Genomic DNA, 14,025 nt, shown 5'->3' with positions numbered 1-14,025 from the left:
CAGTAAGGAGGGCAGAATTTGAAGAGCGGAGGTTGCGAGGTGGGGAGTAGGGCGATAGTTCAGACAGGTATTGAGGTGCCAAGCCACGTAGAGCCTTATAGGTGAGCATGAGGATTTTAAAGTCTACGCGGAATTTGACCGGAAGCCAGTGCAAGGACTCCAGGATAGGAGTAATGTGAACACTTGCACTAGACCTGGTCAGGATTCTGGCTGCTGAATTTTGCACATACTGCAGTTTGTTCAGGGTAGATTTAGATACCCCAGCGAGTAGAGCATTGCAGTAGTCAATTCGAGAGAATACAAATATGTTGATCAGCTTTTCAGCCACAGTTAATGATAGCACAGGGCGTAGTCTTGCGATATTTCTAAAGTGAAAAAAAGATGTTTTGACAGTATGCTGCACATGTGGGTCGAATGTTAAGCCAGAATCGAATATAACCCCAAGGTTTTTCAATTTAGATTGAAGCTCAAGTACAGAGCCATCTACAGATAGGGTTACAGGACTGGCTTTACGAAGTTGATGGGGGGTACCAATAAGCATGACTTCAGTCTTGTCGCAGTTAAGATGAAGGAAGTTTTGAGTCATCCAAATTTTTATGTCAGAGATGCAATTAAATAGAATAGAGACAGCCACATCAGTGTCAGGTTTGGTAAGGATTTATATTTGAGTATCGTCAGCGTAAAAATGAAAGCTGAGGCCATGTGATCTTAAAAGCTGACCAAGTGGGAACATGTAAATGCTGAAGAGCAAGGGGCCCAGTATTGAGCCCTGGGGGACACCAGACTTGACAAGACCAATTTCAGACCTGTATCCATTGAGAGAGACAAAGTGACAGCGATCAGTGAGGTAAGATTTAAACCATTTGAGGGCAGTGTCAGAAACTCCAAACACAGTCTCGAGACGAGAAAGTAAGATGTTATGGTCAACAGTGTCAAAGGCAGCACTGAGATCAAGAAGGATGAGTATGGAAAGAGAACCAGAATCAGAAGCTATTAGGAGATCGTTGGTGACTTTGACCAGGGCAGTTTCTGTGCTGTGAAGCTGACGGAAGCCAGATTGGAGGGGTTCGAAAAGGTTGTATGTCATGAGGTGGTTATGTAACTGAAGTGTGACAGCACGTTCTAGAATTTTAGAGAGAAAGGGTAAGTTGGAGATGGGGCGAAAGTTGTTAAGATTGTCGAGAGCCATGTTAGGCTTTTTTGGCACGGGGGTAATGGCAGCAGTTTTGAGGACTGTTGGTACAATGCCAGTGCTCATGGATTCATGTATAATATTGAGGACAATGGGACAGAGAGAAGAGAAACAGGACTGGAATAAAGTGGTGGGAATGGGATCTAAAATAGATGTGGTGGGTTTCATGCGCGTAACTAGTTTGTTTAGGGATGCTGAGTCAAGAAGAGAGAAGCTGGAGAGACGGGAACCAGAGAAGTTGGATGAGGAGGGAGGAGGTATGGAAATGATATGCGTAGTGGAGAGAATGTGATGCCGGATGTTGTCAATCTTAGAACTAAAGAAATCTAAGAATGTGTTGCAAAGTTGTGATGAGGCAAATAATGTGATAGGGCAGTTTGGCTTGAGCAGTCTGTTGATGGTGGAGAAAAGATGTCTGGGGTTGTTTTGGTGATTTTCAATGATGTGAGAGAAGTAGGTGGATCTAGCAGACTCTATAGTAACCTTATATTCAGATCACTGTTGTCACTGCTGAGGGACAATCTTTTTCCAATTAAGAATTGAAGTTGTATACTCTTTAGACTTTTAATAATTTTAAACTGTGTATTACAGCATGTTAATCATTAAGCATTAAAAAGTCAGTATATTTTATAAAAGCAAGATTACTCAGTTGGACAAAAGTACACAGCCTTCCACCTTCATCATACATATTTTAATTATGCATACATATTTTATGCATCAAAGTCTTTACAGAAGATATTATTAATAGTATTAATAATGATCTGGCCTGAAGCATTGTATTGTCACACAAATAGCACCCAGAACGCTGAGAAAATAATTCAAGTGAGATGAAAACTTCCTAGTGATTCATCAAACAAGTCAATCTGCAAAGACGGAAGGGCTGAATATAACATTCCAAAAAAATTCAAAATATTATTTTTTGTTTGAAAAATCATAACGTTCTTTGTTATGAATTTTTAGGGATTTGTTTTCTTTTTTGAAATACTGCAGATGCCCTCATAGATCTGTCTTTTGTAAGCCTATTTTATGGGAGATATTCATCGTGTAATGGCAAGGACAGTAGTGACAAATGTACATTAACCTCCTATTTAGATGAAAAAAGATTAGTGCAATTGGCAAAAAATATTTTAATCCATCAATGGATAAGCATTTTTTGCTAATTCCATGCCAGAGGGCAGGTGGAGAGGGTGCTGGTATAAAGCAGGTTACACATGAACCTTTCTCAATAAATGAAAGCTGTTTTTTATTTCATTCCAGAGATATTTTGAGTAGCAATATACAGTACCAATAATTAAAAACTGGTAGCAAAAGTAAAAAATTATAGTGTAGTAGCATGAAAACAGCTGTGTGTAGCAGTCAGAGTCACTTGAGGGGACTGTTTAGTAATGGGGCACTCTTCTGCTTCACAGTATCCGTGTTATCAAAATTATTGTTTGCTTGTTTTGAAAAGGCAAAGATAAATATGATTTTGATTTCAATTTATACAGAATGATCTTAATTAAGCATAGAAGTAATGGATTGCAGCACAGTGTCATGGTGGGTAGCGCTCTTTCCTCGCTGTTCTTTAATCCTGGATTCAATTAAGGATAACCTTCTGTGTGGAGTTTGCATGTTCTCATCTCATTGTATGGACTTGCTTCGGGTACTCTGACTTACTTCTGCATTGCTACAACAATGCTACCTAGATTAATAGCTGTCTGCCAGGACAGACACTGTGGTGTCACAAACTATACCAGGAAAAAGCACCTTTCTGAGAATAGATAAGTAAAAAATTCAAAAACAATAGTTTCTGAAAAATGGTGACATGGTGACAAATTTGAAAAAGAGAAGGCACAACCCTTAGCACATATGAGCTGAGTTAGAAATGACAGGATTATAGGTTCCTTAGTCTTGAGCAGAGAGGCAACATCTCTTCTCAAGAAAGAAAGGCACTGCAGAGAATGGTCAGTATGGCCCAGAAGATCATCGGCTGTGGTCTCACCGAGATTAAACAGCTCTATGAGGACCGGTGCCGTGGTAGAATTCTGGCCATCACAGAGGACAGTCACCACCCCGGGCATGAGCTCTTCACCCCACTGCCCTCAGGCAAGAGATACAAGAGCATACGGACACTTACCACCAGATTCTTCAATAGCTTCTATCCACAAGCAGTGTGATTGGTGAACACATTTAGCCATGCCCCTCGGACCACACCTATACCCTCAACCTCATTATGATTTCTTAATTATTGCACATCTCCTGTCATTGTTTACACGTCTGCATTGTTTACATTCAAACTGTTTACTTGTTTACTTGTAAATTTTGTCTACTGTTTGTATATTGTCTTGATGCACTGTCTGCACTTTGTGTTTTTACACTTGTTTTAACAATCAAGAGACTTTCTGTAAGTAAGTAAGAATTCCATTGTACCAGTACATGTACCGGTTACATATGGCAATAAAGTTCAAGTTTAAAAGTGATAACTGAAAATGATTTTATGTGGTCAGCAGAGCAACAAAGAGAGCAAAGTATCTTTATCATAATATCCTATTGATATTCACAAGATCTTTAAAAAGATTTATTTTCAATTATGCTTTCTTGGGGAAGTTTCTCTTAAATTCTTTATTCAACAAGGTTATATGAAGAAATTCAGTGTGCTTTTGAGTTCAAGACAAAAACAAATTGAGGGCTGTTTTAGAGTAATTACTGGAGTTTTTTGTTCCTGAGAAGTATCTAGCAGTCTTTCCAGGGATTTGAAAAAACAAACAAAATGAACCTGTATGAGCTATTGTGGTTAATAAAATCTAATGTAAGCTGCAAGACCCAAAAAGGTACCCAACAGGTTTGGTTCCCACAGTCAGATCCAGTTATACCAGTCTAGAAAACAAATACTCCCACAAGCACTAGTTATTAAGTGTCATAGAGTATACACTGGACCACTCACATTAAAATACACATTCCAGAGAATATACTGGCAACTCACAGAAGCAAGCACGTCACTGCATGTTCAAAGTTGCAATTAAAGACACAAGATATGCTAACGGACAACATGGGAAAGTCAAGGTATCTATTGATAAAACCCAGACAATTTACTTCAGAAATCAAAATATTTTTTGTACACATACAGTCCAAACGTCTGCAATGAATGCAAGGTGATTCAATTTTGATTCTGTGCAGAAAACCTCTAAGGTACCTCTAAGGTAAGCAGGCAGTGCTTGGTAGACTAATTTTCAAGTACTTAATGAGCAAAAAAAAGTTCCTTAAGGGGAAATAAGATGGTGGGTATTAGGTACTCTTCAAGGAATACAAGATCTTATTCATAGAAGTTGCAGAACTGGATTTGATCATCTCTCTTGGCCAAAAAAATGGATCTCCTTAGGTCAAATTTAGAACTGATCAAGACCTAATTTAAAAGTCTCTAAAATACCAAAAGAAGAAATAGTATTTAGAGCAAAGTTTTTCAACTGAGACTTACAAGCTGCGCTTTACAGTAAGAGACACTGGTTGGTGCTAGTCTGAACACTATGGATTTCACTGGGCTGCAGTGAAATCCATAGGATTTCACAGTGTGCAGTGGTAATGAAATAAGTCTTCTAAGTCTTCTAGTTACTTCCGCTGAATGGCTGTACAAATATACTGTGGAAAATTAAAACCCTTAATAACACATCATGAGTTAGCCTCTATTCTTTATGACCAGTGCTGGCAACAAGCAACTTTTATAAATGGCTAATTGTCTATTAAAAGATAGAAAATGTATGGAAAAACATCTGCTAAGTGTCCAGAGAAGTGGATACTAATCTTATAGGATTTGATTTCAAGTGGCAGACTGAGTTATACTGTACTTTAAAACCTATATTTTAATACCATCTTAATATAACCGTTCTTAGTTCTAGTGTTTCAGATCTAATTTTAATTTTTACAGCTACACAATTATAATGTTAAAAATAGTGCTGCTAAACGGAAGAAATATTTCTATATCACTTCAGACATTTTTAACCTTCATATCTAATACTGTACATAGTTAGCTTAGTACTTGCATTAACGAGGCCAGAGCCAGGAAAATTAGAGCTCGGCGCTCAAGTCCTCGAATAGGGAATTCACTGAGTATGTAAAGCCGTAAAGGAGCAGGAGGTTAATTTTGTGTTTAAAAAATAGAAAAAAAGAACAAAAACACATTTGGGCCTGAAGTCACCTTTATGAGTGTAAAGAAAGATACACACCTGAAACATGGTGTTGTTCTTTTTACTTCTCAGCATGGAATCCAATCGTACTTGTTCCATTGATAGAATCTGCCTTCAAAAGGCTGAAGTTATTGAGATGCAAACAAAATCATGTATTAGAGTAAGACAATATGCAGAGTACTTTGAAGAACTATATGTTAATATCTTGTGTTCTATATCTTAATTAAGGACTTCATAAAGATCAGCAATGCAAACAACATTTCTAAAACTTAGATCCAAAAACATGTCTATGGCAGAGCTAATTCCTATTTACCTGAAAGAACAAAGTTTGTTGGGACTGTAAGATTTAGGAGGCATGTTTGCAAGTCCATACCACTGAGAATAAAACCTAATTCTGCTAGGGCACTGCAGTCTAGAGGAACAAAGTGAAACGTTGGGGTATGGGGTATGTCTCATAGACTGATCTATTGCTTAAGAGAGCTTGATGAATGGATCCAGTCACGCATTTTCATATAAAAGAGAATTGCTCAGGCTGAAAACTGTTCATACTCCAGCTACTCGAGATGAACGCAACGTTGAAATGAACAATTCCAAACAATGGCAAACATATCTGTCTCAAGCACTACACTACAAAGTGGCGCAGCCTCCTGGGCTTTGATCCTACAAGCAGGCCAGCTTTCCAGAACAATCATTCTGATTGTGGTGAAGTGGTTTTGTGCATCAGTCGGAACTCTTCTCCGGAATGTAACAAAATACATGAAAACAAATGTTCTGCTTCAAGATAACTGCGAGGCCTTGAAAAGCAAGTGTTTGACAGTTACCATGCTGGTCCATGGGACAGCTGGAGTGCCACTGCAATTCCCTTTAAATACTATTTACCCAACAGGGCCTAGTTTTTCAAATCCTGGGCTTATCCCACGTTCTGGGATTTAAAAGAAGAAGAGCTTGAAAGACCTTTACAGTTATTTTTGAAATAATATTTTACAGAGTATAACAAGGGCACTTCTCTAAGTTTACCAAGTTTGTGCAGTACAGTATGTGATAACTTGGTTATCTTGATATCTTGCTTGATACCTACAGTTGTAGCCCATGTTGGCAGAAGCCAGCAGAGTTGTCAAACAAGACACAGAAGTCAGTCTTACCAGGGCACAGCTGAAGTGGAGCTCCAGTTCTAAAAGACACAAACAAAAGAAAAAAAAAATTTAAGTGTCATCGCTTGTAGGATCATAGACATGCTTAATGGAAGACTTCACCCTTTATCTATTTTTAACACCCTCCTCCCTCTCAATTCAGAGGCCTGCTGAGGAGCAGATAGAGTTACAATTGTGAGCTCACAAACTGCTGCCAGAACAACATAAGTGGAAAGAAAAAGGGTGCTGAGTAGCTGAGTTTAGTTATTATTGGAAAAAATGAAAGAGGTCATTCATGACAAAAAGCCAAGATATGAGGAAACAGCTCTAAAACAGTCAGTTTCAGCCAATTCCTGCCTCAGCTGCTGTTCCAGGCTACACATTTATCACACAGTCATTCCCCCAACAGAAAAAAAGACAGCCATTCACAGGGCCAGATTGTACTGAGCATAGTACAGATACAACTTGTTTTTTTTCCATCTCATTTTAAATGCAAGTTTTAAAATAAGATGAAAACGTGTTGAGTCTGAAAGTTTATTTAGTGGCAATAAACACATAATGATACACAAACACAAAGAAACAGCATTCTAGCTGACTAGAATTGGGGTGTCATCTCTTCACATTTATTGGTTGGCCTTACATCTGGAGGGAGTCACAGTACTTGGCCAAAATTATGAATTAACATCTTGAGTAAGACTGAGGTTACACAGAGGTTTGTTAAAGGTGCCTTCAAGCCATGCAGAACACTCTTTGTTTTTTCATTCGTTACTTTAAAAAAACCCCAACAGATAGCCTTGAATGAAGCACACCAAAGGCTAATGATTATAAGAAAGCTTTTCCAGGTTTTCGCCATCTGTCAGCTTTCTGAAAAGCGGGATAGGAAATCGGCTCTTTTGGTCGCTGCTTGCGTATAACAAGCAAGTGAAAATGATTGTTATAGATGACCTTTCAGCACCTCTCTCATATGGGCTTAATTGACTGGTACCCCCAACACTGCTTAAGCCAAACCTGGAAAAATCAGTGGCAAATTATGACAGAAAAAAAAAATCACAGGAACACTGTAATGAGAGGGGAGACATCCCGTCTCACACCCGGCAGGTGCAGTAAACCTTTCAGTGTCGGACCGGACTGGAAAACTACTGGAAACGAGATAGAATCTGACTCCTTTTAGGGGGCTGGAATCATTCATAAAGTTCACGTTTCATAGCAAATAGTGGCATGGGAGCCAAGGCAAAGGAGGCCAGAGACAAAACACAAGATAAAGCAAAGGAGAAAAGACTTCTTCTATAGTACATTCCAAAAATATTTATGACCACTGCGAGCAAGCACATCGGGCCATTGCACATACAGTATAGTACAGCCACACAATGTGGAGTGTACAGGAAGGAGGTACAGCCCCAGGTTTTTAGTACAACATTCCTGGTGAAGTAAACAATATTAAATGGGTGGGAAATCAGTTCAGAATGGCAAGGTGGGACTCACTGGCCCTGAGTTAAGTTCCTGTGGTGCAATCTGCATGAAGTTTGTATGTTCTCCCTGTGTCTGTGAAGGTTTCCCCTGGGTGCTCCAGTTTCCTCCCACTGTCCAAAGACGTACTGGTAGGTCAATTGGCTACTAGGAAAATTGACCCCAGTGTATCTGTGTCTATGTCTGTGTGTGCCCTGCGATGGACTGGTGTCCTATCCAGGGTGTAACCTGCCTTCCACCCATTACTTGCCGGGATAGACTCTGGCTCCCCCTGTGACCCTGAAATGGATAAAGCAGTTAGAAAACGGATAGAAGTACCTCAGTTCAATGCTCAGTAATAACATCTTCAGATGCCTTCTGAACAGCAGGACAATTCTGGATATGATATTTCTAAGTTCCCATTTATTCCTCCCTCCCTCTCTTCCGCTGGATGATGTTTGGAATGACTCCATCAGCTTTGTTCGTCCCATCAACAATATTGTAGAGCTCCTTCAATAGCTTCTAACTTTTTAACCCTAAACAGTGGAGACACCACTGGAGGTAGTGGCGGTGAAGGGGTCAAAAATGGGCTTGCTTAAATAATGGGTGGGGATGTGGAGAAACCTTTGAATGTTTTTGTCAGCTTGTTTGATTTTTAAGGGTAGAGGATGGGGGTGGGGCGATAAATCTGTCTTTTTTTAACTTTCCATATGTGTGTGGGGGGGAGTGGACGATTTTAGAGAAAGCACAAGGACAAGGAAATACATTTCAGAGAAGGGGCTTGCCCTATTTCTCCTGCCTTTGACTTTGTCATTGCTCCTACTGTATGTATATCTTTCAATTTGTCATAAAAGTTCTTACCTTTCAGGCCCTCATTTTCAGGTCCCGACTTAGGTATCCTTAAAAAGTTTAAGAAATGTATTGGTCCTCATCCCAGCCACTCACATACACTAGTAAGAGGAAAGGGGCTGGCAAACAACTCTGCAGCATTCCACTTTTTGCACCACACATGTCTGATACTGTGTTTCAGTCGGTTCAGAAAGCTCCCCTATTCTTAAGTCATTCGAGGCTAAAACAAACGGTTTAGAGAACTGCATCCCTAGAATTGAAGAGCACAATGTTCAGGAGCAGACAAAAAGATCTACTGACTTTTCCAATGAAGTCAAGTAAATGAGTGAAACATGTTTCCTCTCTACAAAATCTGATTATCTGTGACAAAGAATATGCCTTAGAAGTGCCTAGAGTTTATTTATTTTTACTGATTCTAGGAGTGTACATACAACACATTAAAATGGATGGCCTGTTGCTTCCTGTGTCAGCGCGATCTTGAAACTTGAGCCGTCTGCACACACCATCTTTGCTCGGGACGTTTTCATGTTTCACTGGATTCAATCTGATCCATCGGCTAAAGGCTTGCAGAGATTTTTACTTATCTTGTTAAAAAATGTGGGGAAATACTATCAGGAGCCGGAAGCTAATTTAGTTATTATTTTGAAGAGCCAGAATGGCTGATAAAGACGTCAGAAACCTATTCATTAAACCTAGCTTGGAAAGTTATTAACATTAGCCAAGAAAATGATTAACATTAGCCAATAATTTGGTGTCTTCGCTAGTGAAGACTCATACTGGATAGAACATTGATATAATGTAATAACTATTACCTACAACTGTATATATTTACTTTCTTTCTGGGCAGCTTTAAAATCCATTACAGCTAGCCAAAACCAGTTGTTGTTTGCTCCACATTGTTATAGTTTATTAATTCATTTTAATTGTACCAAAATGCACTTTCTTCAAGGTAAGACACAACCGATGTCAAAATAATGAACTACAGGCTTATGGAGTTCTGTGTGTGTTTACCTAATTTTAATGCAATTATTTTTGTCAGCTCTTTAGTATCTTCACGGTTATTTCAACTATAAAAGTCACCCAACCCTTGGGGAACATAAGCCACTGTACAATAACACTTGGAGAGTCCCAATCAGAGTCGACCATAGCCCAGTAGGCATATTCAAATTTATTCATGTAAGCATCCTTCTATTTAGATTTAATTGCTGCACTAACAGGCAGTTTTGCCTGTTTTCTGTTTTAACGTGCAATATAATTGTTTTATTTGGCAATAAAACTTTTCTGTGATTTACCCTCCCTATCCCTGAGGTCTCCTGTTTCATTTATATGTACTCTTATCCAGTCCATCCTGTTCCAAAAGGAAGTGCATTTAAACACATTCAAATTAATTAAAAAAACAGTTAACAGTGCTTCTCTATCCAAAGATACATGGAAATATACTATTTTTAGAGCCTGAACATCACTGTTCTATAATTTAAAGCAAATTGGTTTACTAAATGTATATGCTTTATATATATTACATACTTACTATATGAAAGCTCACTACAGTATGTCTAAATGGTTATTAACGTGACCAAATGAACCAGATGGATTGAATAGCCTCCTCTCCTTTGTAACCTTTTTTGTTTTTCATTATGCTAAAGTTAAAAAGCATATCTGTCAGCTTTTTGAAAAAAAACAAAAACAAATTGGATTATAACATAAAAACAAATGACTTCAACACCATTTGAAAACTGATAAAAAAAACTGCTTTCTCTTTTGGGACTTTCACCTATCAAAAGAGAAACCCCTTTCTTAACAAGTGTCAACTGTAGCTTGAAATTCTGCAGGGATGATGTCAAGTTCTATCTATTTGGAAATGCTATTTGGATACTGGCAATTCAAATTTGCATCTCATGCAAGTCATAAGACTCTACAAAACTTAAAAAAGCATCTGTAGAAAACACTGAAGATACACAACTTTAACTCTACATACTCCTTTGAATTTAAGCTCCGGAAGCAAATAATAGCATACAGTTTGTCTTTGCCTGAAATGTTGCAATCCCTCAGCTAAAAAAATTGTGGTGCCTTTTTTCACATCTAACGTACATTTACATTGACAATCGAACCTCATAACACTAACTACTTGTACAAAGGTATCATAAAGAGTCAGGCATAGAGGGCCTAGCACTGAGAAGCAAAGCAATGCTAATATAAGCTCAGGCAACAGGCAATATCAATTTGCAAGTTACAAATGTACATTCTGAGAGTCATGCATCCATTTTCTAATTCCTGTCACCAATACAGGGTCGTGGTGGAGCTGAAGCCTACCCTGGCTAGCCATGGGCACAAGGCAGGTTACAACCTGGATAAGATGCCAGTTCATCAGAGGTCAGCATTCTAAGAGCCTATTTTGTTTAATTAATTAGAAAACTTGAAGCTGTCAGCTTCAATCTTAGGTCTTTTCCCACACATCATCGACACAGTATACTGTATTGTTTGCTGTCACACATTTCTATGCTAATAAGGAGCCTGAATTGTGTTTAAACATTATTAAACCTTTAATACGAAGGTATTAAAAGTACAATATTAAACAGTATGAGTGCAATGTTAAATTATTTAACGTGGTTCAACTTGGGGTCATTTTTGGTTGATTCCAAATGACCCTAAGTTGAAAGACGTTAAATAATACAATGGTAAATGGAAGTAAAGAGTTTCAGGGTGCTGAACTGAATTCATTTGTGAGTTTCATTCATGCCAATGACTGCAATAAACTACCATTAATAAAACCCATCTTGCAATTTGAAACTGTTCTTCTGTATCGATACGTCCAGGTGTGTGCTTTATTTTTGTCAGGAGGATTAGTATATCAATCAGTTCTTGCTGAAAAATATTCTGCAACATCTCATGTGATGCTAACACAGGCAGACATGTCTTTGTAAGATCAATTTTTTTTTATAAAAGACTTAATTAGAAAGGCATTTACTACTACCATACAAATGCTAACATACTCAAAAATAGGTCATGTACAGAATCTAGTCGGTCTTATTCAAATTTTGAAGCATAATCTTAGAATGGTACTTTCCAGGTTTTGTGAAAGAAGTACTACTTGCTGGTATCTGAATCCTTCACAGCTGGTTTACTTCAGATTGTTTATTCTTGCTTCCCTCAAAACAATTTACACAAAAAACATCGCTCTATTCTTCCCCTGGATTTAGCATGACGAACACTGCTTTTGTCACAGACATTCCAGATTAAAACATTAGTCAAATTCCTGACTAATGATGCTGTGTGATTGAAAAGAAAAACACTTACGTTTTAGCTATAAATAACCGTTAAAAAATCCCAGTGTCTCGATGACTAGAAATGTGCTACCATTTGATCTTAAATTGAAGACATACATAACAAAAGCATTAGCTGAACAGATGTATTCGGTTTTTGTTATTGAAACTGAAATGCATATTAATTACAGCTTTGGCTTAGGGATGCCCTGATCTGTCACTGTGGGAAACCCCTTTCTAATGAAATATTTGCCAAAGTGCGGATTTAAACAGGTGTGCAGAATGTGGATACAGAATGAAACATCACATCTGAGGCAAGCCAAGCACAAAGCTCTTTCATACAGTATCTGGTGTAGTGACTGATGGCAACCTGTTGCCTCTAGACAACCATCAAAATCAAGATATACACAAGTTAACAACCACCACCACAACAACAATTCCTTACACTTGCATAGCCCTTTTCTGGACACTCCACTCAAAACACTTTACAGCTAATGGGGACTCCCCTCCACCACCACCAATGTGTAGCTCCCACCTCATTGATGCGACAGCAGCCATAGTGCACCAGGACACTCACCACACATCAGCTGTCAGTGGGGAGGAGAGCAGAGTAATGAAGTCAATTCATAGATGGGGATTATTAGGAGGCCATAACTGGTAAAGGCCAGGGGGAAATTTGGCCAAGACACTGGGGTAACATCCCTACTCTTCTCAAGAAACACTCTGGGATTTTTTAATGACCACATTGAGTGAGGACCTTGGTTTTACATCTTATCTGAAAGACGGGGCCTTTTTTTTTTACAGTATAGTGACTGCGCCATTATCCTGGAGCACTAGGACCCACACAGACTGCATGATGACCTCTTCCAGCTGCAACACTAGCTTTCCCAGGAGGTCTCCCATCCAGGTACTGGCCAGGCTGCTGAGCTTCAGTGAGTTGCCAGTTGCCTTTGTTAAATACATGCTGGCTCATTTCCAATTAAATGTTTGTCCTCAGCAGGTGTTCTCCTAGTTTCGAATAAGCGAGTGACTGTAGAGAGATGGATGCAATTGAATGGTGCAATTAATAGTCCTGAAATGTAACAGTCTTCGATTCAGAAGTTGAAAGTTCTCTTCTAAACAGTTTGTTCCCAATATTAAAATCAAAAGTAACAGCTCAAATTGTATGTTGGTGGAACATCTTCGAGTGAGGCTAAAAAAATTGAACAAGGACTAAATATAATTTTGACACTTGCTTTTAAGGACCCCCACATAACCTTTCCATCATCCATCCATTATCAGAATAGCTATATCCAATATGGAGTTGTGGGGGAGCCAGAGCCTAATTTGGCAAGCAATACGTACAAGATGGACACCAGTCATCAACTCTTTGCATATTTTTATTAAAAATGCATCCTTTTATAACAAGTTTCTGAAAAAACTGGTTTATATCCCATATTACTATGTTCGTATTCTGACACGATTCCTCAGGCTGGTTAACCATGTTTTTTTACCCTTGGACTCTCAGCATGGGACATGACTAAGTTTCTGATTTGCGTTCACAACAACCAAAAGCACATCTTCTTTCGAAGGTGTGGGCTGGAGGGATATTCGGAGAGACTGTGCAGTGTGGTTCACTTTCCTCTGTCGTCGGAGAGCCTGAGCTCAGCTCCAGTGAACGTCGCACAGAACATTGTATTCCACTGTTTTTATACCGATGGAGATGGGGAGGGAGGAAGGGGGGAAGCTTTAAAACAAAGGAGAAGCCTGGATTAAGTCATGAGCAGCAAATTACATAGGTTGGATTTTTAACAGATGAGATCATATCCTTTCCCCAAACTGCAAGGAACTCCTTTTCATCAGCGACCAGCAACACGGATATTCGTAACAACACAGAACATCCATAGCTGGGGCCAGTGACTTCCTGCATGGCCAGAAAACCAACAGCATTCACTCATTTACTAATTTTCCCGAGCTCCTCTGCCCGGGGTGAGAGATTCACAAGATTC

General features: G+C 38.9%; 1 long non-coding RNA gene across 5 annotated transcripts in view; it reads right to left on the bottom strand.

Moving 5' to 3' along the window:
* LOC148829150 (uncharacterized) overlaps positions 1 to 14,025 on the bottom strand; it is a 261,526-nt gene that overhangs the window by 18,252 nt on the left and 229,249 nt on the right. For 3 of the 5 annotated variants that reach the window (XR_016091497.1, XR_016091499.1, XR_016091498.1), the window contains exons 5-6: positions 6,495 to 6,523; positions 5,392 to 5,474 (exon numbers count right to left, since the gene is read on the bottom strand). This is a non-coding gene — a long non-coding RNA (uncharacterized LOC148829150). The remainder of the gene's footprint in view (positions 1 to 5,391; positions 5,475 to 6,494; positions 6,524 to 14,025) is intronic. The other 2 variants (XR_016091495.1, XR_016091496.1) reach the window with 1 other exon arrangement.

Source organism: Atractosteus spatula, chromosome 8 (genome assembly GCF_055471065.1).
Source record: "Atractosteus spatula isolate fAtrSpa1 chromosome 8, fAtrSpa1.hap1, whole genome shotgun sequence".
Classification (NCBI taxonomy): domain Eukaryota; kingdom Metazoa; phylum Chordata; class Actinopteri; order Semionotiformes; family Lepisosteidae; genus Atractosteus; species Atractosteus spatula.
This window is presented reverse-complemented; position numbering and strand designations above follow the sequence as displayed.